The sequence below is a fragment of the Engystomops pustulosus genome, chromosome 9 (genome assembly GCF_040894005.1).
Source record: "Engystomops pustulosus chromosome 9, aEngPut4.maternal, whole genome shotgun sequence".
NCBI classification, from domain to species: Eukaryota; Metazoa; Chordata; class Amphibia; order Anura; family Leptodactylidae; genus Engystomops; species Engystomops pustulosus.
Genome location: NC_092419.1, coordinates 63,765,051 through 63,784,931, shown reverse-complemented (window position 1 = coordinate 63,784,931; position 19,881 = coordinate 63,765,051). Strand labels below are relative to the sequence as shown.

Genomic DNA, 19,881 nt, shown 5'->3' with positions numbered 1-19,881 from the left:
ATCTCATAGAGAAACTAACACAATTTTCAGGTTCAAAAAGGTCAACGGAACTTGGAATTCCCAGCCAGTCTCCCATGCTGGTACTTGCCAAGCCTGAAGTTGCATTGCTGCTGCGATCTGACGAGAGCAGGCAAATTCAGCTTAGAATGGCCATTGACAGCAGCTGTTCAATTTGAACCTTCTTTTACTATCTCATAGAGAAACTAACACATTTTCAGGTTCAAAAACGTCAACAGAACTTGGGATTCCCAGCCAGTCTCCCATGCTGGTACTTGCCAAGCCTTAAGCTGCATTGCTGCTGCAATCTGACGAGAGCAGGCACATTCAGCTTAGAATTGCCGTTGACAGCAGCTGTTCATTTTGAACCTTCTTTTACTATCTCATAGAGAACCTAACACAATTTTCAGGTTCAAAAAGGTCAACAGAACTTGGGATTCCCAGCCAGTCTCCCATGCTGGTACTTGCCAAGCCTTAAGCTGCATCGCTGCTGCGATCTGAAAAGAGCACACACATTCAGCTTAGAATGGCCGTTGACAGCAGTTGTTCAATTTGAACCTTCTTCTACTATCTCATAGAGAAACTAACACAATTTTCAGGTTCAAAAAGGTCACCAGAACTTGGGATTCCAAGCCAGTCTCCCATGCTGGTACTTGCCAAGCCTTAAGCTGCATCGCTGCTGCGATCTAACAAGAGCACGCACATTCAGCTTAGAATGGCCGTTGACAGCAGCTGTTCAATTTGAAAGTTCTTTTACTATCTCATAGAGAAACTAACACAATTTTCAGGTTTAAAAAGGGCAACGGAACTTGGGATTCCCAGCCAGTCTCCCATGCTGTTACTTGCCAAGCATTAAGCTGCATTGCTGCTGCGATCTGGCGAGAGCAGGCACATTCAGCTTAGAATGGCCATTGACAGCAGTTGTTCAATTTGAACCTTCTTCTACTATCTTATATAGAAACTAACACAATTTTCAGGTTCAAAAAGGTCACCAGAACTTGGGATTCCAAGCCAGTCTCCCATGCTGGTACTTGCCAAGCCTTAAGCTGCATTGCTGCTGCAATCTGACAAGAGCAGGCACATTCAGCTTAGAATGGCCGTTGACAGCAGCTGTTCAATTTGAACCTTCTTTTGCTATCTCATAGAGAAACTAACACAATTTTCAGGTTCAAAAAGGTCACCAGAACTTGGGATTCCAAGCCAGTCTCCCATGCTGGTACTTGCCAAGCCTTAAGCTGCATCGCTGCTGCGATCTGACAAGAGCACGCACATTCAGCTTAGAATGGCCGTTGACAGCAGCTGTTCAATTTGAACCTTCTTTTACTATCTCATAGAGAAACTAACACAATTTTCAGGTTCAAAAAGGTCAACGGAACTTGGGATTCCCAGCCAGTCTCCCATGCTGGTACTTGCCAAGCCTTAAGCTGCATTGCTGCTGCGATCTGACAAGAGCAGGCACATTCAGCTTAGAATGGCCATTGACAGCAGCATTTCAAATTGAACCTTCTTTTACTATCTCATAGAGAAACCAAAACAATTTTCAAGTTCAAAAACGTCAACAGAACTTGGGATTCCCAGCCAGTCTCCCATGCTGGAACTTGCCAAGCCTTAAGCTGCATCGCTGCTGCGATCTGACAAGAGCACGCACATTCAGCTTAGAATGGCCGTTGACAGCAGCTGTTCAATTTGAACCTTCTTTTACTATCTCATAGAGAAACTAACACAATTTTCAGGTTCAAAAAGGTCTCCAGAACTTGGGATTCCAAGCCAGTCTCCCATGCTGGTACTTGCCAAGCCTTAAGCTGCATTGCTGCTGCAATCTGACAAGAGCAGGCACATTCAGCTTAGAATGGCCGTTGACAGCAGCTGTTCAATTTGAACCTTCTTTTGCTATCTCATAGAGAAACTAACACAATTTTCGGGTTCAAAAAGGTCACCAGAACTTGGGATTCCAAGCCAGTCTCCCATGCTGGTACTTGCCAAGCCTTAAGCTGCATCGCTGCTGCGATCTGACAAGAGCACGCACATTCAGCTTAGAATGGCCGTTGACAGCAGCTGTTCAATTTGAACCTTCTTTTACTATCTCATAGAGAAACTAACACATTTTCAGGTTCAAAAAGGTCAACAGAACTTGGGATTCCCAGCCAGTCTCCCATGCTGGTACTTGCCAAGCCTTAAGCTGCATTGCTGCTGCGATCTGACGAGAGCAGGCACATTCAGCTTAGAATGGCCGTTGACAGCAGCTGTTTAATTTGAACCTTCTTTTACTATCTCATAGAGAAACTAACACAATTTTCAGGTTCAAAAAGGTCAACGGAACTTGGGATTCCCAGCCAGTCTCCCATGCTGGTACTTGACAAGCCTTAAGCTGCATTGCTGCTGCGATCTGACGAGAGCAGGCACATTCAGCTTAGAATGGCCATTGACAGCAGTTGTTCAATTTGAACCTTCTTCTACTATCTCATATAGAAACTAACACAATTTTCAGGTTCAAAAAGGTCACCAGAACTTGGGATTCCAAGCCAGTCTCCCATGCTGGTACTTGCCAAGCCTTAAGCTGCATCGCTGCTGCGATCTGACAAGAGCACACACATTCAGCTTAGAATGGCCGTTGACAGCAGCTGATCAATTTGAACCTTCTTTTACTATCTCATAGAGAAACTAACACAATTTTCAGGTTCAAAAAGGTCAACAGAACTTGGGATTCCCAGCCAGTCTCCCATGCTGGTACTTGCCAAGCCTTAAGCTGCATCGCTGCTGCGATCTGACAAGAGCACACACATTCAGCTTAGAATGGCCGTTGACAGCAGTTGTTCAATTTGAACCTTCTTCTACTATCTCATAGAGAAACTAACACAGTTTTCAGGTTCAAAAAAGTCACCAGAACTTGGGATTCCCAGCCAGTCTCCCATGCTGGTACTTGCCAAGCCTTAAGCTGCATCGCTGCTGCGATCTGACAAGAGCACGCACATTCAGCTTAGAATGGCCGTTGACAGCAGCTGTTCAATTTGAACCTTCTTTTACTATCTCATAGAGAAACTAACACAATTTTCAGGTTCAAAAAGGTCAACGGAACTTGGGATTCCCAGCCAGTCTCCCATGCTGGTACTTGCCAAGCCTTAAGCTGCATCGCTGCTGCGATCTGACAAGAGCACACACATTCAGCTTAGAATGGCCGTTGACAGCAGCTGATCAATTTGAACCTTCTTTTACTATCTCATAGAGAAACTAACACAATTTTCAGGTTCAAAAAGGTCAACAGAACTTGGGATTCCCAGCCAGTCTCCCATGCTGGTACTTGCCAAGCCTTAAGCTGCATCGCTGCTGCGATCTGACAAGAGCACACACATTCAGCTTAGAATGGCCGTTGACAGCAGTTGTTCAATTTGAACCTTCTTCTACTATCTCATAGAGAAACTAACACAGTTTTCAGGTTCAAAAAGGTCAACAGAACTTGGGATTCCCAGCCAGTCTCCCATGCTGGTACTTGCCAAGCCTTAAGCTGCATCGCTGCTGCGATCTGACAAGAGCACGCACATTCAGCTTAGAATGGCCGTTGACAGCAGCTGTTCAATTTGAACCTTCTTTTACTATCTCATAGAGAAACTAACACAATTTTCAGGTTCAAAAAGGTCAACGGAACTTGGGATTCCCAGCCAGTCTCCCATGCTGGTACTTGCCAAGCCTTAAGCTGCATTGCTGCTGCGATCTGGCTAGAGCAGGCACATTCAGCTTAGAATGGCCATTGGCAGCAGTTGTTCAATTTGAACCTTCTTCTACTATCTTATATAGAAACTAACACAATTTTCAGGTTCAAAAAGGTCACCAGAACTTGGGATTCCAAGCCAGTCTCCCATGCTGGTACTTGCCAAGCCTTAAGCTGCATTGCTGCTGCAATCTGACAAGAGCAGGCACATTCAGCTTAGAATGGCCGTTGACAGCAGCTGTTCAATTTGAACCTTCTTTTGCTATCTCATAGAGAAACTAACACAATTTTCAGGTTCAAAAAGGTCACCAGAACTTGGGATTCCAAGCCAGTCTCCCATGCTGGTACTTGCCAAGCCTTAAGCTGCATCGCTGCTGCGATCTGACAAGAGCACGCACATTCAGCTTAGAATGGCCGTTGACAGCAGCTGTTCAATTTGAACCTTCTTTTACTATCTCATAGAGAAACAAACACATTTTCAGGTTCAAAAAGGTCACCAGAACTTGGGATTCCAAGCCAGTCTCCCATGCTGGTACTTGCCAAGCCTTAAGCTGCATTGCTGCTGCGATCTGACGAGAGCAGGCACATTCAGCTTAGAATGGCCGTTGACAGCAGCTGTTCAATTTGAACCTTCTTTTACTATCTCATAGAGAAACTAACACAATTTTCAGGTTCAAAAAGGTCAACGGAACTTGGGATTCCCAGCCAGTCTCCCATGCTGGTACTTGCCAAGCCTTAAGCTGCATTGCTGCTGCGATCTGACGAGAGCAGGCACATTCAGCTTAGAATGGCCATTGACAGCAGTTGTTCAATTTGAACCTTCTTCTACTATCTCATATAGAAACTAACACAATTTTCATGTTCAAAAAGGTCACCAGAACTTGGGATTCCAAGCCAGTCTCCCATGCTGGTACTTGCCAAGCCTTAAGCTGCATTGCTGCTGCGATCTGGCGAGAGCAGGCACATTCAGCTTAGAATGGCCATTGACAGCAGTTGTTCAATTTGAACCTTCTTCTACTATCTTATATAGAAACTAACACAATTTTCAGGTTCAAAAAGGTCACCAGAATTTGGGATTCCCAGCCAGTCTCCCATGCTGGTACTTGCCAAGCCTTAAGCTGCATTGCTGCTGCGATCTGGCGAGAGCAGGCACATTCAGCTTAGAATGGCCATTGACAGCAGTTGTTCAATTTGAACCTTCTTCTACTATCTCATAGAGAAACTAACACAATTTTCAGGTTCAAAAAGGTCACCAGAACTTGGGATTCCCAGCCAGTCTCCCATGCTGGTACTTGCCAAGCCTTAAGCTGCATCGCTGCTGCGATCTGAGAAGAGCACGCACATTCAGCTTAGAATTGCCGTTGACAGCAGCTTTTCAATTTGAACCTTCTTTTACTATCTCATACAGAAACTAACACAATTTTCAGGTTCAAAAAAGTCGACGGAACTTGGGATTCCCAGCCAGTCTCCCATGCTGGTACTTGCCAAGCCTTAAGCTGCATCGCTGCTGCGATCTGACAAGAGCACGCACATTCAGCTTAGAATGGCCGTTGACAGCAGCTGTTCAATTTGAACCTTCTTTTACTATCTCATAGAGAAACTAACACATTTTCAGGTTCAAAAAGGTCAACAGAACTTGGGATTCCCAGCCAGTCTCCCATGCTGGTACTTGCCAAGGCTTAAGCTGCATTGCTGCTGCGATCTGACGAGAGCAGGCACATTCAGCTTAGAATGGCCGTTGACAGCAGCTGTCCAATTTGAACCTTCTTTTACTATCTCATAGAGAAACTAACACAATTTTCAGGTTCAAAAAGGTCAACGGAACTTGGGATTCCCAGCCAGTCTCCCATGCTGGTACTTGCCAAGCCTTAAGCTGCATTGCTGCTGCGATCTGACGAGAGCAGGCACATTCAGCTTAGAATGGCCGTTGACAGCAGCTGTTCAATTTGAACCTTCTTTTACTATCTCATAGAGAAACTAACACAATTTTCAGGTTCAAAAAAGTCACCAGAACTTGGGATTCCCAGCCAGTCTCCCATGCTGGTACTTGCCAAGCCTTAAGCTGCATCGCTGCTGCGATCTGACAAGAGCACGCACATTAAGCTTAGAATGGCCGTTGACAGAAGCTGTTCAATTTGAACCTTCTTTTACTATCTCATAGAGAAACTAACACAATTTTCAGGTTCAAAAAGGTCAACGGAACTTGGGATTCCCAGCCAGTCTCCCATGCTGGTACTTGCCAAACCTTAAGCTGCATTGCTGCTGCGATCTGACGAGAGCAGGCACATTCAGCTTAGAATGGCCGTTGACAGCAGCTGTCCAATTTGAACCTTCTTTTACTATCTCATAGAGAAACTAACACAATTTTCAGGTTCAAAAAGGTCAACGGAACTTGGGATTCCCAGCCAGTCTCCCATGCTGGTACTTGCCAAGCCTTAAGCTGCATTGCTGCTGCGATCTGACGAGAGCAGGCACATTCAGCTTAGAATGGCCGTTGACAGCAGCTGTTCAATTTGAACCTTCTTTTACTATCTCATAGAGAAACTAACACAATTTTCAGGTTCAAAAAAGTCACCAGAACTTGGGATTCCCAGCCAGTCTCCCATGCTGGTACTTGCCAAGCCTTAAGCTGCATCGCTGCTGCGATCTGACAAGAGCACGCACATTAAGCTTAGAATGGCCGTTGACAGAAGCTGTTCAATTTGAACCTTCTTTTACTATCTCATAGAGAAACTAACACAATTTTCAGGTTCAAAAAGGTCAACGGAACTTGGGATTCCCAGCCAGTCTCCCATGCTGGTACTTGCCAAGCCTTAAGCTGCATTGCTGCTGCGATCTGACAAGAGCAGGCACATTCAGCTTAGAATGGCCGTTGACAGCAGCATTTCAAATTGAACCTTTTTTTACTATCTCATAGAGAAACCAAAACAATTTTCAAGTTCAAAAACGTCAACAGAACTTGGGATTCCCAGCCAGTCTCCCATGCTGGAACTTGCCAAGCCTTAAGCTGCATCGCTGCTGCGATCTGACAAGAGCACGCACATTCAGCTTAGAATGGCCGTTGACAGCAGCTGTTCAATTTGAACCTTCTTTTACTATCTCATAGAGAAACTAACACAATTTTCAGGTTCAAAAAGGGCAACGGAACTTGGGATTCCCAGCCAGTCTCCCATGCTGGTACTTGCCAAGCCTTAAGCTGCATTGCTGCTGCGATCTGGCGAGAGCAGGCACATTCAGCTTAGAATGGCCATTGACAGCAGTTGTTCAATTTGAACCTTCTTCTACTATCTTATATAGAAACTAACACAATTTTCAGGTTCAAAAAGGTCACCAGAACTTGGGATTCCAAGCCAGTCTCCCATGCTGGTACTTGCCAAGCCTTAAGCTGCATTGCTGCTGCAATCTGACAAGAGCAGGCACATTCAGCTTAGAATGGCCGTTGACAGCGGCTGTTCAATTTGAACCTTCTTTTGCTATCTCATAGAGAAACTAACACAATTTTCAGGTTCAAAAAGGTCACCAGAACTTGGGATTCCAAGCCAGTCTCCCATGCTGGTACTTGCCAAGCCCTAAGCTGCATCGCTGCTGCGATCTGACAAGAACACGCACATTCAGCTTAGAATGGCCGTTGACAGCAGCTGTTCAATTTGAACCTTCTTTTACTATCTCATAGAGAAACTAACACATTTTCAGGTTCAAAAAGGTCAACAGAACTTGGGATTCCCAGCCAGTCTCCCATGCGGGTACTTGCCAAGCCTTAAGCTGCATTGCTGCTGCGATCTGACGAGAAAAGCACATTCAGCTTAGAATGGCCATTGACAGCAGCTGTTCAATTTGAACGTTCTTTTACTATCTCATAGAGAAACTAACACAATTTTCAGGTTCAAAAAGGTCAACGGAACTTGGGATTCCCAGCCAGTCTCCCATGCTGGTACTTGCCAAGCCTTAAGCTGCATTGCTGCTGCGATCTGACGAGAGCAGGCACATTCAGCTTAGAATGGCCATTGACAGCAGTTGTTCAATTTGAACCTTCTTCTACTATCTCATATAGAAACTAACACAATTTTCAGGTTCAAAAAGGCCACCAGAACTTGGGATTCCAAGCCAGTCTCCCATGCTGGTACTTCCCAAGCCTTAAGCTGCATCGCTGCTGCGATCTGACAAGAGCACGCACATTCAGCTTAGAATGGCCGTTGACAGCAGCTGTTCAATTTGAACCTTCTTTTACTATCTCATAGAGAAACTAACACAATTTTCAGGTTCAAAAAGGTCAACAGAACTTGGGATTCCCAGCCAGTCTCCCATGCTGGTACTTGCCAAGCCTTAAGCTGCATCGCTGCTGCGATCTGACAAGAGCACACACATTCAGCTTAGAATGGCCGTTGACAGCAGTTGTTCAATTTGAACCTTCTTCTACTATCTCATAGAGAAACTAACACAGTTTTCAGGTTCAAAAAAGTCACCAGAACTTGGGATTCCCAGCCAGTCTCCCATGCTGGTACTTGCCAAGCCTTAAGCTGCATTGCTGCTGCGATCTGGCTAGAGCAGGCACATTCAGCTTAGAATGGCCATTGACAGCAGTTGTTCAATTTGAACCTTCTTCTACTATCTTATATAGAAACTAACACAATTTTCAGGTTCAAAAAGGTCACCAGAACTTGGGATTCCAAGCCAGTCTCCCATGCTGGTACTTGCCAAGCCTTAAGCTGCATTGCTGCTGCAATCTGCCAAGAGCAGGCACATTCAGCTTAGAATGGCCGTTGACAGCAGCTGTTCAATGTGAACCTTCTTTTGCTATCTCATAGAGAAACTAACACAATTTTCAGGTTCAAAAAGGTCACCAGAACTTGGGATTCCAAGCCAGTCTCCCATGCTGGTACTTGCCAAGCCTTAAGCTGCATCGCTGCTGCGATCTGACAAGAGCACGCACATTCAGCTTAGAATGGCCATTGACAGCAGCTGTTCAATTTGAACCTTCTTTTACTATCTCATAGAGAAACAAACACATTTTCAGGTTCAAAAAGGTCAACAGAAATTGGGATTCCTAGCCAGTCTCCCATGCCGGTACTTGCCAAGCCTTAAGCTGCATTGCTGCTGCGATCTGACGAGAGCAGGCACATTCAGCTTAGAATGGCCGTTGACAGCAGTTGTTCAATTTGAACCTTCTTTTACTATCTCATAGAGAAACTAACACAATTTTCAGGTTCAAAAAGGTCAACGGAACTTGGGATTCCCAGCCAGTCTCCCATGCTGGTACTTGCCAAGCCTTAAGCTGCATTGCTGCTGCGATCTGACGAGAGCAGGCACATTCAGCTTAGAATGGCCATTGACAGCAGTTGTTCAATTTGAACCTTCTTCTACTATCTCATAGAGAAACTAACACAATTTTCAGGTTCAAAAAGGTCACCAGAACTTGGGATTCCCAGCCAGTCTCCCATGCTGGTACTTGCCAAGCCTTAAGCTGCATCGCTGCTGCGATCTGACAAGAGCACGCACATTCAGCTTAGAATGGCCGTTGACAGCAGCTGTTCAATTTGAACCTTCTTTTACTATCTCATACAGAAACTAACACAATTTTCAGGTTCAAAAAGGGCAACGGAACTTGGGATTCCCAGCCAGTCTCCCATGCTGGTACTTGCCAAGCCTTAAGCTGCATTGCTGCTGCGATCTGGCGAGAGCAGGCACATCCAGCTTAGAATGGCCATTGACAGCAGTTGTTCAATTTGAACCTTCTTCTACTATCTTATATAGAAACTAACACAATTTTCAGGTTCAAAAAGGTCACCAGAACTTGGGATTCCCAGCCAGTCTCCCATGCTGGTACTTGCCAAGCCTTAAGCTGCATTGCTGCTGCGATCTGGCGAGAGCAGGCACATTCAGCTTAGAATGGCCATTGACAGCAGTTGTTCAATTTGAACCTTCTTCTACTATCTCATAGAGAAACTAACACAATTTTCAGGTTCAAAAAGGTCACCAGAACTTGGGATTCCCAGCCAGTCTCCCATGCTGGTACTTGCCAAGCCTTAAGCTGCATCGCTGCTGCGATCTGAGAAGAGCACGCACATTCAGCTTAGAATTGCCGTTGACAGCAGCTTTTCAATTTGAACCTTCTTTTACTATCTCATACAGAAACTAACACAATTTTCAGGTTCAAAAAGGTCAACGGAACTTGGGATTCCCAGCCAGTCTCCCATGCTGGTACTTGCCAAGCCTTAAGCTGCATCGCTGCTGCGATCTGACAAGAGCACGCACATTCAGCTTAGAATGGCCGTTGACAGCAGCTGTTCAATTTGAACCTTCTTTTACTATCTCATAGAGAAACTAACACATTTTCAGGTTCAAAAAGGTCAACAGAACTTGGGATTCCCAGCCAGTCTCCCATGCTGGTACTTGCCAAGCCTTAAGCTGCATTGCTGCTGCGATCTGACGAGAGCAGGCACATTCAGCTTAGAATGGCCGTTGACAGCAGCTGTCCAATTTGAACCTTCTTTTAATATCTCATAGAGAAACTAACACAATTTTCAGGTTCAAAAAGGTCAACGGAACTTGGGATTCCCAGCCAGTCTCCCATGCTGGTACTTGCCAAGCCTTAAGCTGCATTGCTGCTGCGATCTGACGAGAGCAGGCACATTCAGCTTAGAATGGCTGTTGACAGCAGCTGTTCAATTTGAACCTTCTTTTACTATCTCATAGAGAAACTAACACAATTTTCAGGTTCAAAAAAGTCACCAGAACTTGGGATTCCCAGCCAGTCTCCCATGCTGGTACTTGCCAAGCCTTAAGCTGCATCGCTGCTGCGATCTGACAAGAGCACGCACATTCAGCTTAGAATGGCCGTTGAAAGAAGCTGTTCAATTTGAACCTTCTTTTACTATCTCATAGAGAAACTAACACAATTTTCAGGTTCAAAAAGGTCAACGGAACTTGGGATTCCCAGCCAGTCTCCCATGCTGGTACTTGCCAAGCCTTAAGCTGCATTGCTGCTGCGATCTGACAAGAGCAGGCACATTCAGCTTAGAATGGCGGTTGACAGCAGCATTTCAAATTGAACCTTCTTTTACTATCTCATAGAGAAACCAAAACAATTTTCAAGTTCAAAAACGTCGACAGAACTTGGGATTCCCAGCCAGTCTCCCATGCTGGAACTTGCCAAGCCTTAAGCTGCATCGCTGCTGCGATCTGACAAGAGCACGCACATTCAGCTTAGAATGGCCGTTGACAGCAGCTGTTCAATTTGAACCTTCTTTTACTATCTCATAGAGAAACTAACACAATTTTCAGGTTCAAAAAGGGCAACGGAACTTGGGATTCCCAGCCAGTCTCCCATGCTGGTACTTGCCAAGCCTTAAGCTGCATTGCTGCTGCGATCTGGCGAGAGCAGGCACATTCAGCTTAGAATGGCCATTGACAGCAGTTGTTCAATTTGAACCTTCTTCTACTATCTTATATAGAAACTAACACAATTTTCAGGTTCAAAAAGGTCACCAGAACTTGGGATTCCAAGCCAGTCTCCCATGCTGGTACTTGCCAAGCCTTAAGCTGCATCGCTGCTGCAATCTGACAAGAGCAGGCACATTCAGCTTAGAATGGCCGTTGACAGCAGCTGTTCAATTTGAACCTTCTTTTGCTATCTCATAGAGAAACTAACACAATTTTCAGGTTCAAAATGGTCACCAGAACTTGGGATTCCAAGCCAGTCTCCCATGCTGGTACTTGCCAAGCCTTAAGCTGCATCGCTGCTGCGATCTGACAAGAGCACGCACATTCAGCTTAGAATGGCCGTTGACAGCAGCTGTTCAATTTGAACCTTCTTTTACTATCTCATAGAGAAACTAACACATTTTCAGGTTCAAAAAGGTCACCAGAACTTGGGATTCCCAGCCAGTCTCCCATGCTGGTACTTGCCAAGCCTTAAGCTGCATCGCTGCTGCGATCTGACAAGAGCACGCACATTAAGCTTAGAATGGCCGTTGACAGAAGCTGTTCAATTTGAACCTTCTTTTACTATCTCATAGAGAAACTAACACAATTTTCAGGTTCAAAAAGGTCAACGGAACTTGGGATTCCCAGCCAGTCTCCCATGCTGGTACTTGCCAAGCCTTAAGCTGCATTGCTGCTGCGATCTGACAAGAGCAGGCACATTCAGCTTAGAATGGCCGTTGACAGCAGCATTTCAAATTGAACCTTTTTTTACTATCTCATAGAGAAACCAAAACAATTTTCAAGTTCAAAAACGTCAACAGAACTTGGGATTCCCAGCCAGTCTCCCATGCTGGAACTTGCCAAGCCTTAAGCTGCATCGCTGCTGCGATCTGACAAGAGCACGCACATTCAGCTTAGAATGGCCGTTGACAGCAGCTGTTCAATTTGAACCTTCTTTTACTATCTCATAGAGAAACTAACACAATTTTCAGGTTCAAAAAGGGCAACGGAACTTGGGATTCCCAGCCAGTCTCCCATGCTGGTACTTGCCAAGCCTTAAGCTGCATTGCTGCTGCGATCTGGCGAGAGCAGGCACATTCAGCTTAGAATGGCCATTGACAGCAGTTGTTCAATTTGAACCTTCTTCTACTATCTTATATAGAAACTAACACAATTTTCAGGTTCAAAAAGGTCACCAGAACTTGGGATTCCAAGCCAGTCTCCCATGCTGGTACTTGCCAAGCCTTAAGCTGCATTGCTGCTGCAATCTGACAAGAGCAGGCACATTCAGCTTAGAATGGCCGTTGACAGCGGCTGTTCAATTTGAACCTTCTTTTGCTATCTCATAGAGAAACTAACACAATTTTCAGGTTCAAAAAGGTCACCAGAACTTGGGATTCCAAGCCAGTCTCCCATGCTGGTACTTGCCAAGCCCTAAGCTGCATCGCTGCTGCGATCTGACAAGAACACGCACATTCAGCTTAGAATGGCCGTTGACAGCAGCTGTTCAATTTGAACCTTCTTTTACTATCTCATAGAGAAACTAACACATTTTCAGGTTCAAAAAGGTCAACAGAACTTGGGATTCCCAGCCAGTCTCCCATGCGGGTACTTGCCAAGCCTTAAGCTGCATTGCTGCTGCGATCTGACGAGAAAAGCACATTCAGCTTAGAATGGCCATTGACAGCAGCTGTTCAATTTGAACCTTCTTTTACTATCTCATAGAGAAACTAACACAATTTTCAGGTTCAAAAAGGTCAACGGAACTTGGGATTCCCAGCCAGTCTCCCATGCTGGTACTTGCCAAGCCTTAAGCTGCATTGCTGCTGCGATCTGACGAGAGCAGGCACATTCAGCTTAGAATGGCCATTGACAGCAGTTGTTCAATTTGAACCTTCTTCTACTATCTCATATAGAAACTAACACAATTTTCAGGTTCAAAAAGGCCACCAGAACTTGGGATTCCAAGCCAGTCTCCCATGCTGGTACTTGCCAAGCCTTAAGCTGCATCGCTGCTGCGATCTGACAAGAGCACGCACATTCAGCTTAGAATGGCCGTTGACAGCAGCTGTTCAATTTGAACCTTCTTTTACTATCTCATAGAGAAACTAACACAATTTTCAGGTTCAAAAAAGTCAACAGAACTTGGGATTCCCAGCCAGTCTCCCATGCGGGTACTTGCCAAGCCTTAAGCTGCATTGCTGCTGCGATCTGACGAGAAAAGCACATTCAGCTTAGAATGGCCATTGACAGCAGCTGTTCAATTTGAACCTTCTTTTACTATCTCATAGAGAAACTAACACAATTTTCAGGTTCAAAAAGGTCAACGGAACTTGGGATTCCCAGCCAGTCTCCCATGCTGGTACTTGCCAAGCCTTAAGCTGCATTGCTGCTGCGATCTGACGAGAGCAGGCACATTCAGCTTAGAATGGCCATTGACAGCAGTTGTTCAATTTGAACCTTCTTCTACTATCTCATATAGAAACTAACACAATTTTCAGGTTCAAAAAGGCCACCAGAACTTGGGATTCCAAGCCAGTCTCCCATGCTGGTACTTGCCAAGCCTTAAGCTGCATCGCTGCTGCGATCTGACAAGAGCACGCACATTCAGCTTAGAATGGCCGTTGACAGCAGCTGTTCAATTTGAACCTTCTTTTACTATCTCATAGAGAAACTAACACAATTTTCAGGTTCAAAAAGGTCAACAGAACTTGGGATTCCCAGCCAGTCTCCCATGCTGGTACTTGCCAAGCCTTAAGCTGCATCGCTGCTGCGATCTGACAAGAGCACACACATTCAGCTTAGAATGGCCGTTGACAGCAGTTGTTCAATTTGAACCTTCTTCTACTATCTCATAGAGAAACTAACACAGTTTTCAGGTTCAAAAAAGTCACCAGAACTTGGGATTCCCAGCCAGTCTCCCATGCTGGTACTTGCCAAGCCTTAAGCTGCATTGCTGCTGCGATCTGGCTAGAGCAGGCACATTCAGCTTAGAATGGCCATTGACAGCAGTTGTTCAATTTGAACCTTCTTCTACTATCTTATATAGAAACTAACACAATTTTCAGGTTCAAAAAGGTCACCAGAACTTGGGATTCCAAGCCAGTCTCCCATGCTGGTACTTGCCAAGCCTTAAGCTGCATTGCTGCTGCAATCTGCCAAGAGCAGGCACATTCAGCTTAGAATGGCCGTTGACAGCAGCTGTTCAATGTGAACCTTCTTTTGCTATCTCATAGAGAAACTAACACAATTTTCAGGTTCAAAAAGGTCACCAGAACTTGGGATTCCAAGCCAGTCTCCCATGCTGGTACTTGCCAAGCCTTAAGCTGCATCGCTGCTGCGATCTGACAAGAGCACGCACATTCAGCTTAGAATGGCCGTTGACAGCAGCTGTTCAATTTGAACCTTCTTTTACTATCTCATAGAGAAACAAACACATTTTCAGGTTCAAAAAGGTCAACAGAACTTGGGATTCCTAGCCAGTCTCCCATGCCGGTACTTGCCAAGCCTTAAGCTGCATTGCTGCTGCGATCTGACGAGAGCAGGCACATTCAGCTTAGAATGGCCGTTGACAGCAGTTGTTCAATTTGAACCTTCTTTTACTATCTCATAGAGAAACTAACACAATTTTCAGGTTCAAAAAGGTCAACGGAACTTGGGATTCCCAGCCAGTCTCCCATGCTGGTACTTGCCAAGCCTTAAGCTGCATTGCTGCTGCGATCTGACGAGAGCAGGCACATTCAGCTTAGAATGGCCATTGACAGCAGTTGTTCAATTTGAACCTTCTTCTACTATCTCATATAGAAACTAACACAATTTTCAGGTTCAAGAAGGTCACCAGAACTTGGGATTCCAAGCCAGTCTCCCATGCTGGTACTTGCCAAGCCTTAAGCTGCATCGCTGCTGCGATCTGACAAGAGCACGCACATTCAGCTTAGAATGGCCGTTGACAGCAGCTGTTCAATTTGAACCTTCTTTTACTATCTCATAGAGAAACTAACACAATTTTCAGGTTCAAAAAGGGCAACGGAACTTGGGATTCCCAGCCAGTCTCCCATGCTGGTACTTGCCAAGCCTTAAGCTGCATTGCTGCTGCGATCTGGCGAGAGCAGGCACATTCAGCTTAGAATGGCCATTGACAGCAGTTGTTCAATTTGAACCTTCTTCTACTATCTTATATAGAAACTAACACAATTTTCAGGTTCAAAAAGGTCACCAGAACTTGGGATTCCCAGCCAGTCTCCCATGCTGGTACTTGCCAAGCCTTAAGCTGCATTGCTGCTGCGATCTGGCGAGAGCAGGCACATTCAGCTTAGAATGGCCATTGACAGCAGTTGTTCAATTTGAACCTTCTTCTACTATCTCATAGAGAAACTAACACAATTTTCAGGTTCAAAAAGGTCACCAGAACTTGGGATTCCCAGCCAGTCTCCCATGCTGGTACTTGCCAAGCCTTAAGCTGCATCGCTGCTGCGATCTGAGAAGAGCACGCACATTCAGCTTAGAATTGCCGTTGACAGCAGCTTTTCAATTTGAACCTTCTTTTACTATCTCATACAGAAACTAACACAATTTTCAGGTTCAAAAAGGTCAACGGAACTTGGGATTCCCAGCCAGTCTCCCATGCTGGTACTTGCCAAGCCTTAAGCTGCATCGCTGCTGCGATCTGACAAGAGCACGCACATTCAGCTTAGAATGGCCGTTGACAGCAGCTGTTCAATTTGAACCTTCTTTTACTATCTCATAGAGAAACTAACACATTTTCAGGTTCAAAAAGGTCAACAGAACTTGGGATTCCCAGCCAGTCTCCCATGCTGGTACTTGCCAAGCCTTAAGCTGCATTGCTGCTGCGATCTGACGAGAGCAGGCACATTCAGCTTAGAATGGCCGTTGACAGAAGCTGTCCAATTTGAACCTTCTTTTAATATCTCATAGAGAAACTAACACAATTTTCAGGTTCAAAAAGGTCAACGGAACTTGGGATTCCCAGCCAGTCTCCCATGCTGGTACTTGCCAAGCCTTAAGCTGCATTGCTGCTGCGATCTGACGAGAGCAGGCACATTCAGCTTAGAATGGCCGTTGACAGCAGCTGTTCAATTTGAACCTTCTTTTACTATCTCATAGAGAAACTAACACAATTTTCAGGTTCAAAAAAGTCACCAGAACTTGGGATTCCCAGCCAGTCTCCCATGCTGGTACTTGCCAAGCCTTAAGCTGCATCGCTGCTGCGATCTGACAAGAGCACGCACATTCAGCTTAGAATGGCCGTTGAAAGAAGCTGTTCAATTTGAACCTTCTTTTACTATCTCATAGAGAAACTAACACAATTTTCAGGTTCAAAAAGGTCAACGGAACTTGGGATTCCCAGCCAGTCTCCCATGCTGGTACTTGCCAAGCCTTAAGCTGCATTGCTGCTGCGATCTGACAAGAGCAGGCACATTCAGCTTAGAATGGCGGTTGACAGCAGCATTTCAAATTGAACCTTCTTTTACTATCTCATAGAGAAACCAAAACAATTTTCAAGTTCAAAAACGTCGACAGAACTTGGGATTCCCAGCCAGTCTCCCATGCTGGAACTTGCCAAGCCTTAAGCTGCATCGCTGCTGCGATCTGACAAGAGCACGCACATTCAGCTTAGAATGGCCGTTGACAGCAGCTGTTCAATTTGAACCTTCTTTTACTATCTCATAGAGAAACTAACACAATTTTCAGGTTCAAAAAGGGCAACGGAACTTGGGATTCCCAGCCAGTCTCCCATGCTGGTACTTGCCAAGCCTTAAGCTGCATTGCTGCTGCGATCTGGCGAGAGCAGGCACATTCAGCTTAGAATGGCCATTGACAGCAGTTGTTCAATTTGAACCTTCTTCTACTATCTTATATAGAAACTAACACAATTTTCAGGTTCAAAAAGGTCACCAGAACTTGGGATTCCAAGCCAGTCTCCCATGCTGGTACTTGCCAAGCCTTAAGCTGCATCGCTGCTGCAATCTGACAAGAGCAGGCACATTCAGCTTAGAATGGCCGTTGACAGCAGCTGTTCAATTTGAACCTTCTTTTGCTATCTCATAGAGAAACTAACACAATTTTCAGGTTCAAAATGGTCACCAGAACTTGGGATTCCAAGCCAGTCTCCCATGCTGGTACTTGCCAAGCCTTAAGCTGCATCGCTGCTGCGATCTGACAAGAGCACGCACATTCAGCTTAGAATGGCCGTTGACAGCAGCTGTTCAATTTGAACCTTCTTTTACTATCTCATAGAGAAACTAACACATTTTCAGGTTCAAAAAGGTCAACAGAACTTGGGATTCCCAGCCAGTCTCCCATGCTGGTACTTGCCAAGCCTTAAGCTGCATTGCTGCTGCGATCTGACGAGAGCAGGCACATTCAGCTTAGAATGGCCGTTGACAGCAGCTGTTCAATTTGAACCTTCTTTTACTATCTCATAGAGAAACTAACACAATTTTCAGGTTCAAAAAGGTCAACGGAACTTGGGATTCCCAGCCAGTCTCCCATGCTGGTACTTGCCAAGCCTTAAGCTGCATTGCTGCTGCGATCTGGCAAGAGCAGGCACATTCAGCTTAGAATGGCCATTGACAGCAGTTGTTCAATTTGAACCTTCTTCTACTATCTTATATAGAAACTAACACAATTTTAAGGTTCAAAAAGGTCACCAGAACTTAGGATTCCAAGCCAGTCTCCCATGCTGGTACTTGCCAAGCCTTAAGCTGCATTGCTGCTGCAATCTGAAAAGAGCAGGCACATTCAGCTTAGAATGGCCGTTGACAGCAGCTGTTCAATTTGAACCTTCTTTTGCTATCTCATAGAGAAACTAACACAATTTTCAGGTTCAAAAAGGTCACCAGAACTTGGGATTCCAAGCCAGTCTCCCATGCTGGTACTTGCCAAGCCTTAAGCTGCATCGCTGCTGCGATCTCACAAGAGCACGCACATTCAGCTTAGAATGGCCGTTGACAGCAGCTGTTCAATTTGAACCTTCTTTTACTATCTCATAGAGAAACTAACACAATTTTCAGGTTCAAAAAGGGCAACGGAACTTGGGATTCCCAGCCAGTCTCCCATGCTGGTACTTGCCAAGCCTTAAGCTGCATCGCTGCTGCGATCTGACGAGAGCTGGCACATTCAGCTTAGAATGGCCATTGACAGCAACTGTTCAATTTGAACCTTCTTTTGCTATCTCATAGAGAAACTAACACAATTTTCAGGTTCAAAAAGGTCACCAGAACTTGGGATTCCAAGCCAGTCTCCCATGCTGGTACTTGCCAAGCCTTAAGCTGCATCGCTGCTGCGATCTAACAAGCGCACGCACATTCAGCTTAGAATGGCCGTTGAAAGCAGCTGTTCAATTTGAACCTTCTTTTACTATCTCATAGAGAAACTAACACATTTTCAGGTTCAAAAAGGTCAACAGAACTTGGGATTCCCAGCCAGTCTCCCATGCTGGTACTTGCCAAGCCTTAAGCTGCATTGCTGCTGCGATCTGACGAGAGCAGGCACATTCAGTTTAGAATGGCCGTTGACAGCAGCTGTTCAATTTGAACCTTCTTTTACTATCTCATAGAGAAACTAACACAATTTTCAGGTTCAAAAATGTCAACGGAACTTGGGATTCCCAGCCAGTCTCCCATGCTGGTACTTGCCAAGCCTTAAGCTGCATTGCTGCTGCGATCTGACGAGAGCAGGCACATTCAGCTTAGAATGGCCGTTGACAGCAGCTGTTCAATTTGAACCTTCTTTTACTATCTCATAGAGAAACTAACACAATTTTCAGGTTCAAAAAAGTCACCAGAACTTGGGATTCCCAGCCAGTCTCCCATGCTGGTACTTGCCAAGCCTTAAGCTGCATCGCTGCTGCGATCTGACAAGAGCACGCACATTCAGCTTAGAATGGCCGTTGACAGCAGCTGTTCAATTTGAAAGTTCTTTTACTATCTCATAGAGAAACTAACACAATTTTCAGGTTTAAAAAGGGCAACGGAACTTGGGATTCCCAGCCAGTCTCCCATGCTGTTACTTGCCAAGCCTTAAGCTGCATTGCTGCTGCGATCTGGCGAGAGCAGGCACATTCAGCTTAGAATGGCCATTGACAGAAGTTGTTCAATTTGAACCTTCTTCTACTATCTTATATAGAAACTAACACAATTTTCAGGTTCAAAAAGGTCACCAGAACTTGGGATTCCAAGCCAGTCTCCCATGCTGGTACTTGCCAAGCCTTAAGCTGCATTGCTGCTGCAATCTGACAAGAGCAGGCACATTCAGCTTAGAATGGCCGTTGACAGCAGCTGTTCAATTTGAACCTTCTTTTACTATCTCATAGAGAAACTAACACAATTTTCAGGTTCAAAAAGGTCACCAGAACTTGGGATTCCAAGCCAGTCTCCCATGCTGGTACTTGCCAAGCCTTAAGCTGCATCACTGCTGCGATCTGACAAGAGCACACACATTCAGCTTAGAATGGCCGTTGACAGCAGCTGTTCAATTTGAACCTTCTTTTACTATCTCATAGAGAAACTAACACATTTTCAGGTTCAAAAAGGTCAACAGAACTTGGGATTCCCAGCCAGTCTCCCATGCTGGTACTTGCCAAGCCTTAAGCTGCATTGCTGCTGCGATCTGACGAGAGCAGGCACATTCAGCTTAGAATGGCCGTTGACAGCAGCTGTTCAATTTGAACCTTCTTTTACTATCTCATAGAGAAACTAACACATTTTCAGGTTCAAAAAGGGCACCAGAACTTG

General features: G+C 45.2%; 41 pseudogenes; all 41 read right to left on the bottom strand.

The window, feature by feature from the left end:
- Positions 1-39: 39 nt before the first annotated feature.
- LOC140097378 (5S ribosomal RNA) lies at positions 40-158 on the bottom strand (annotated as a pseudogene).
- Positions 159-227: 69 nt separating this feature from the next.
- LOC140097902 (5S ribosomal RNA) lies at positions 228-346 on the bottom strand (annotated as a pseudogene).
- A 1,015-nt stretch (positions 347-1,361) lies between these two features.
- LOC140092724 (5S ribosomal RNA) lies at positions 1,362-1,480 on the bottom strand (annotated as a pseudogene).
- Positions 1,481-2,116: 636 nt separating this feature from the next.
- LOC140079254 (5S ribosomal RNA) lies at positions 2,117-2,235 on the bottom strand (annotated as a pseudogene).
- A 70-nt stretch (positions 2,236-2,305) lies between these two features.
- LOC140089070 (5S ribosomal RNA) lies at positions 2,306-2,424 on the bottom strand (annotated as a pseudogene).
- Positions 2,425-3,439: 1,015 nt separating this feature from the next.
- On the bottom strand, positions 3,440-3,558 carry LOC140097169 (5S ribosomal RNA; annotated as a pseudogene).
- A 636-nt stretch (positions 3,559-4,194) lies between these two features.
- On the bottom strand, positions 4,195-4,313 carry LOC140097976 (5S ribosomal RNA; annotated as a pseudogene).
- A 70-nt stretch (positions 4,314-4,383) lies between these two features.
- LOC140082730 (5S ribosomal RNA) lies at positions 4,384-4,502 on the bottom strand (annotated as a pseudogene).
- An 825-nt stretch (positions 4,503-5,327) lies between these two features.
- LOC140092220 (5S ribosomal RNA) lies at positions 5,328-5,446 on the bottom strand (annotated as a pseudogene).
- Positions 5,447-5,516: 70 nt separating this feature from the next.
- On the bottom strand, positions 5,517-5,635 carry LOC140092476 (5S ribosomal RNA; annotated as a pseudogene).
- A 259-nt stretch (positions 5,636-5,894) lies between these two features.
- LOC140086236 (5S ribosomal RNA) lies at positions 5,895-6,013 on the bottom strand (annotated as a pseudogene).
- A 70-nt stretch (positions 6,014-6,083) lies between these two features.
- Positions 6,084-6,202, bottom strand: LOC140092463 (5S ribosomal RNA; annotated as a pseudogene).
- Positions 6,203-6,461: 259 nt separating this feature from the next.
- LOC140088931 (5S ribosomal RNA) lies at positions 6,462-6,580 on the bottom strand (annotated as a pseudogene).
- Positions 6,581-6,839: 259 nt separating this feature from the next.
- Positions 6,840-6,958, bottom strand: LOC140096944 (5S ribosomal RNA; annotated as a pseudogene).
- Positions 6,959-7,593: 635 nt separating this feature from the next.
- On the bottom strand, positions 7,594-7,712 carry LOC140082729 (5S ribosomal RNA; annotated as a pseudogene).
- Positions 7,713-8,726: 1,014 nt separating this feature from the next.
- On the bottom strand, positions 8,727-8,845 carry LOC140098516 (5S ribosomal RNA; annotated as a pseudogene).
- A 70-nt stretch (positions 8,846-8,915) lies between these two features.
- Positions 8,916-9,034, bottom strand: LOC140082728 (5S ribosomal RNA; annotated as a pseudogene).
- A 259-nt stretch (positions 9,035-9,293) lies between these two features.
- LOC140096989 (5S ribosomal RNA) lies at positions 9,294-9,412 on the bottom strand (annotated as a pseudogene).
- A 448-nt stretch (positions 9,413-9,860) lies between these two features.
- On the bottom strand, positions 9,861-9,979 carry LOC140095926 (5S ribosomal RNA; annotated as a pseudogene).
- Positions 9,980-10,048: 69 nt separating this feature from the next.
- On the bottom strand, positions 10,049-10,167 carry LOC140079253 (5S ribosomal RNA; annotated as a pseudogene).
- A 70-nt stretch (positions 10,168-10,237) lies between these two features.
- Positions 10,238-10,356, bottom strand: LOC140090037 (5S ribosomal RNA; annotated as a pseudogene).
- Positions 10,357-10,615: 259 nt separating this feature from the next.
- LOC140098495 (5S ribosomal RNA) lies at positions 10,616-10,734 on the bottom strand (annotated as a pseudogene).
- Positions 10,735-10,993: 259 nt separating this feature from the next.
- LOC140096943 (5S ribosomal RNA) lies at positions 10,994-11,112 on the bottom strand (annotated as a pseudogene).
- Positions 11,113-11,748: 636 nt separating this feature from the next.
- LOC140088930 (5S ribosomal RNA) lies at positions 11,749-11,867 on the bottom strand (annotated as a pseudogene).
- Positions 11,868-12,126: 259 nt separating this feature from the next.
- LOC140096942 (5S ribosomal RNA) lies at positions 12,127-12,245 on the bottom strand (annotated as a pseudogene).
- Positions 12,246-12,880: 635 nt separating this feature from the next.
- Positions 12,881-12,999, bottom strand: LOC140082727 (5S ribosomal RNA; annotated as a pseudogene).
- Positions 13,000-13,446: 447 nt separating this feature from the next.
- On the bottom strand, positions 13,447-13,565 carry LOC140082726 (5S ribosomal RNA; annotated as a pseudogene).
- A 1,014-nt stretch (positions 13,566-14,579) lies between these two features.
- On the bottom strand, positions 14,580-14,698 carry LOC140086761 (5S ribosomal RNA; annotated as a pseudogene).
- Positions 14,699-14,768: 70 nt separating this feature from the next.
- LOC140082724 (5S ribosomal RNA) lies at positions 14,769-14,887 on the bottom strand (annotated as a pseudogene).
- A 259-nt stretch (positions 14,888-15,146) lies between these two features.
- LOC140096941 (5S ribosomal RNA) lies at positions 15,147-15,265 on the bottom strand (annotated as a pseudogene).
- Positions 15,266-15,713: 448 nt separating this feature from the next.
- LOC140095924 (5S ribosomal RNA) lies at positions 15,714-15,832 on the bottom strand (annotated as a pseudogene).
- Positions 15,833-15,901: 69 nt separating this feature from the next.
- LOC140079252 (5S ribosomal RNA) lies at positions 15,902-16,020 on the bottom strand (annotated as a pseudogene).
- Positions 16,021-16,090: 70 nt separating this feature from the next.
- Positions 16,091-16,209, bottom strand: LOC140092450 (5S ribosomal RNA; annotated as a pseudogene).
- Positions 16,210-16,468: 259 nt separating this feature from the next.
- On the bottom strand, positions 16,469-16,587 carry LOC140098494 (5S ribosomal RNA; annotated as a pseudogene).
- A 259-nt stretch (positions 16,588-16,846) lies between these two features.
- Positions 16,847-16,965, bottom strand: LOC140096939 (5S ribosomal RNA; annotated as a pseudogene).
- A 447-nt stretch (positions 16,966-17,412) lies between these two features.
- LOC140079250 (5S ribosomal RNA) lies at positions 17,413-17,531 on the bottom strand (annotated as a pseudogene).
- Positions 17,532-17,601: 70 nt separating this feature from the next.
- On the bottom strand, positions 17,602-17,720 carry LOC140098838 (5S ribosomal RNA; annotated as a pseudogene).
- A 448-nt stretch (positions 17,721-18,168) lies between these two features.
- Positions 18,169-18,287, bottom strand: LOC140096322 (5S ribosomal RNA; annotated as a pseudogene).
- A 258-nt stretch (positions 18,288-18,545) lies between these two features.
- On the bottom strand, positions 18,546-18,664 carry LOC140089136 (5S ribosomal RNA; annotated as a pseudogene).
- A 70-nt stretch (positions 18,665-18,734) lies between these two features.
- On the bottom strand, positions 18,735-18,853 carry LOC140082124 (5S ribosomal RNA; annotated as a pseudogene).
- Positions 18,854-19,678: 825 nt separating this feature from the next.
- On the bottom strand, positions 19,679-19,797 carry LOC140079249 (5S ribosomal RNA; annotated as a pseudogene).
- Positions 19,798-19,881: the final 84 nt, after the last annotated feature.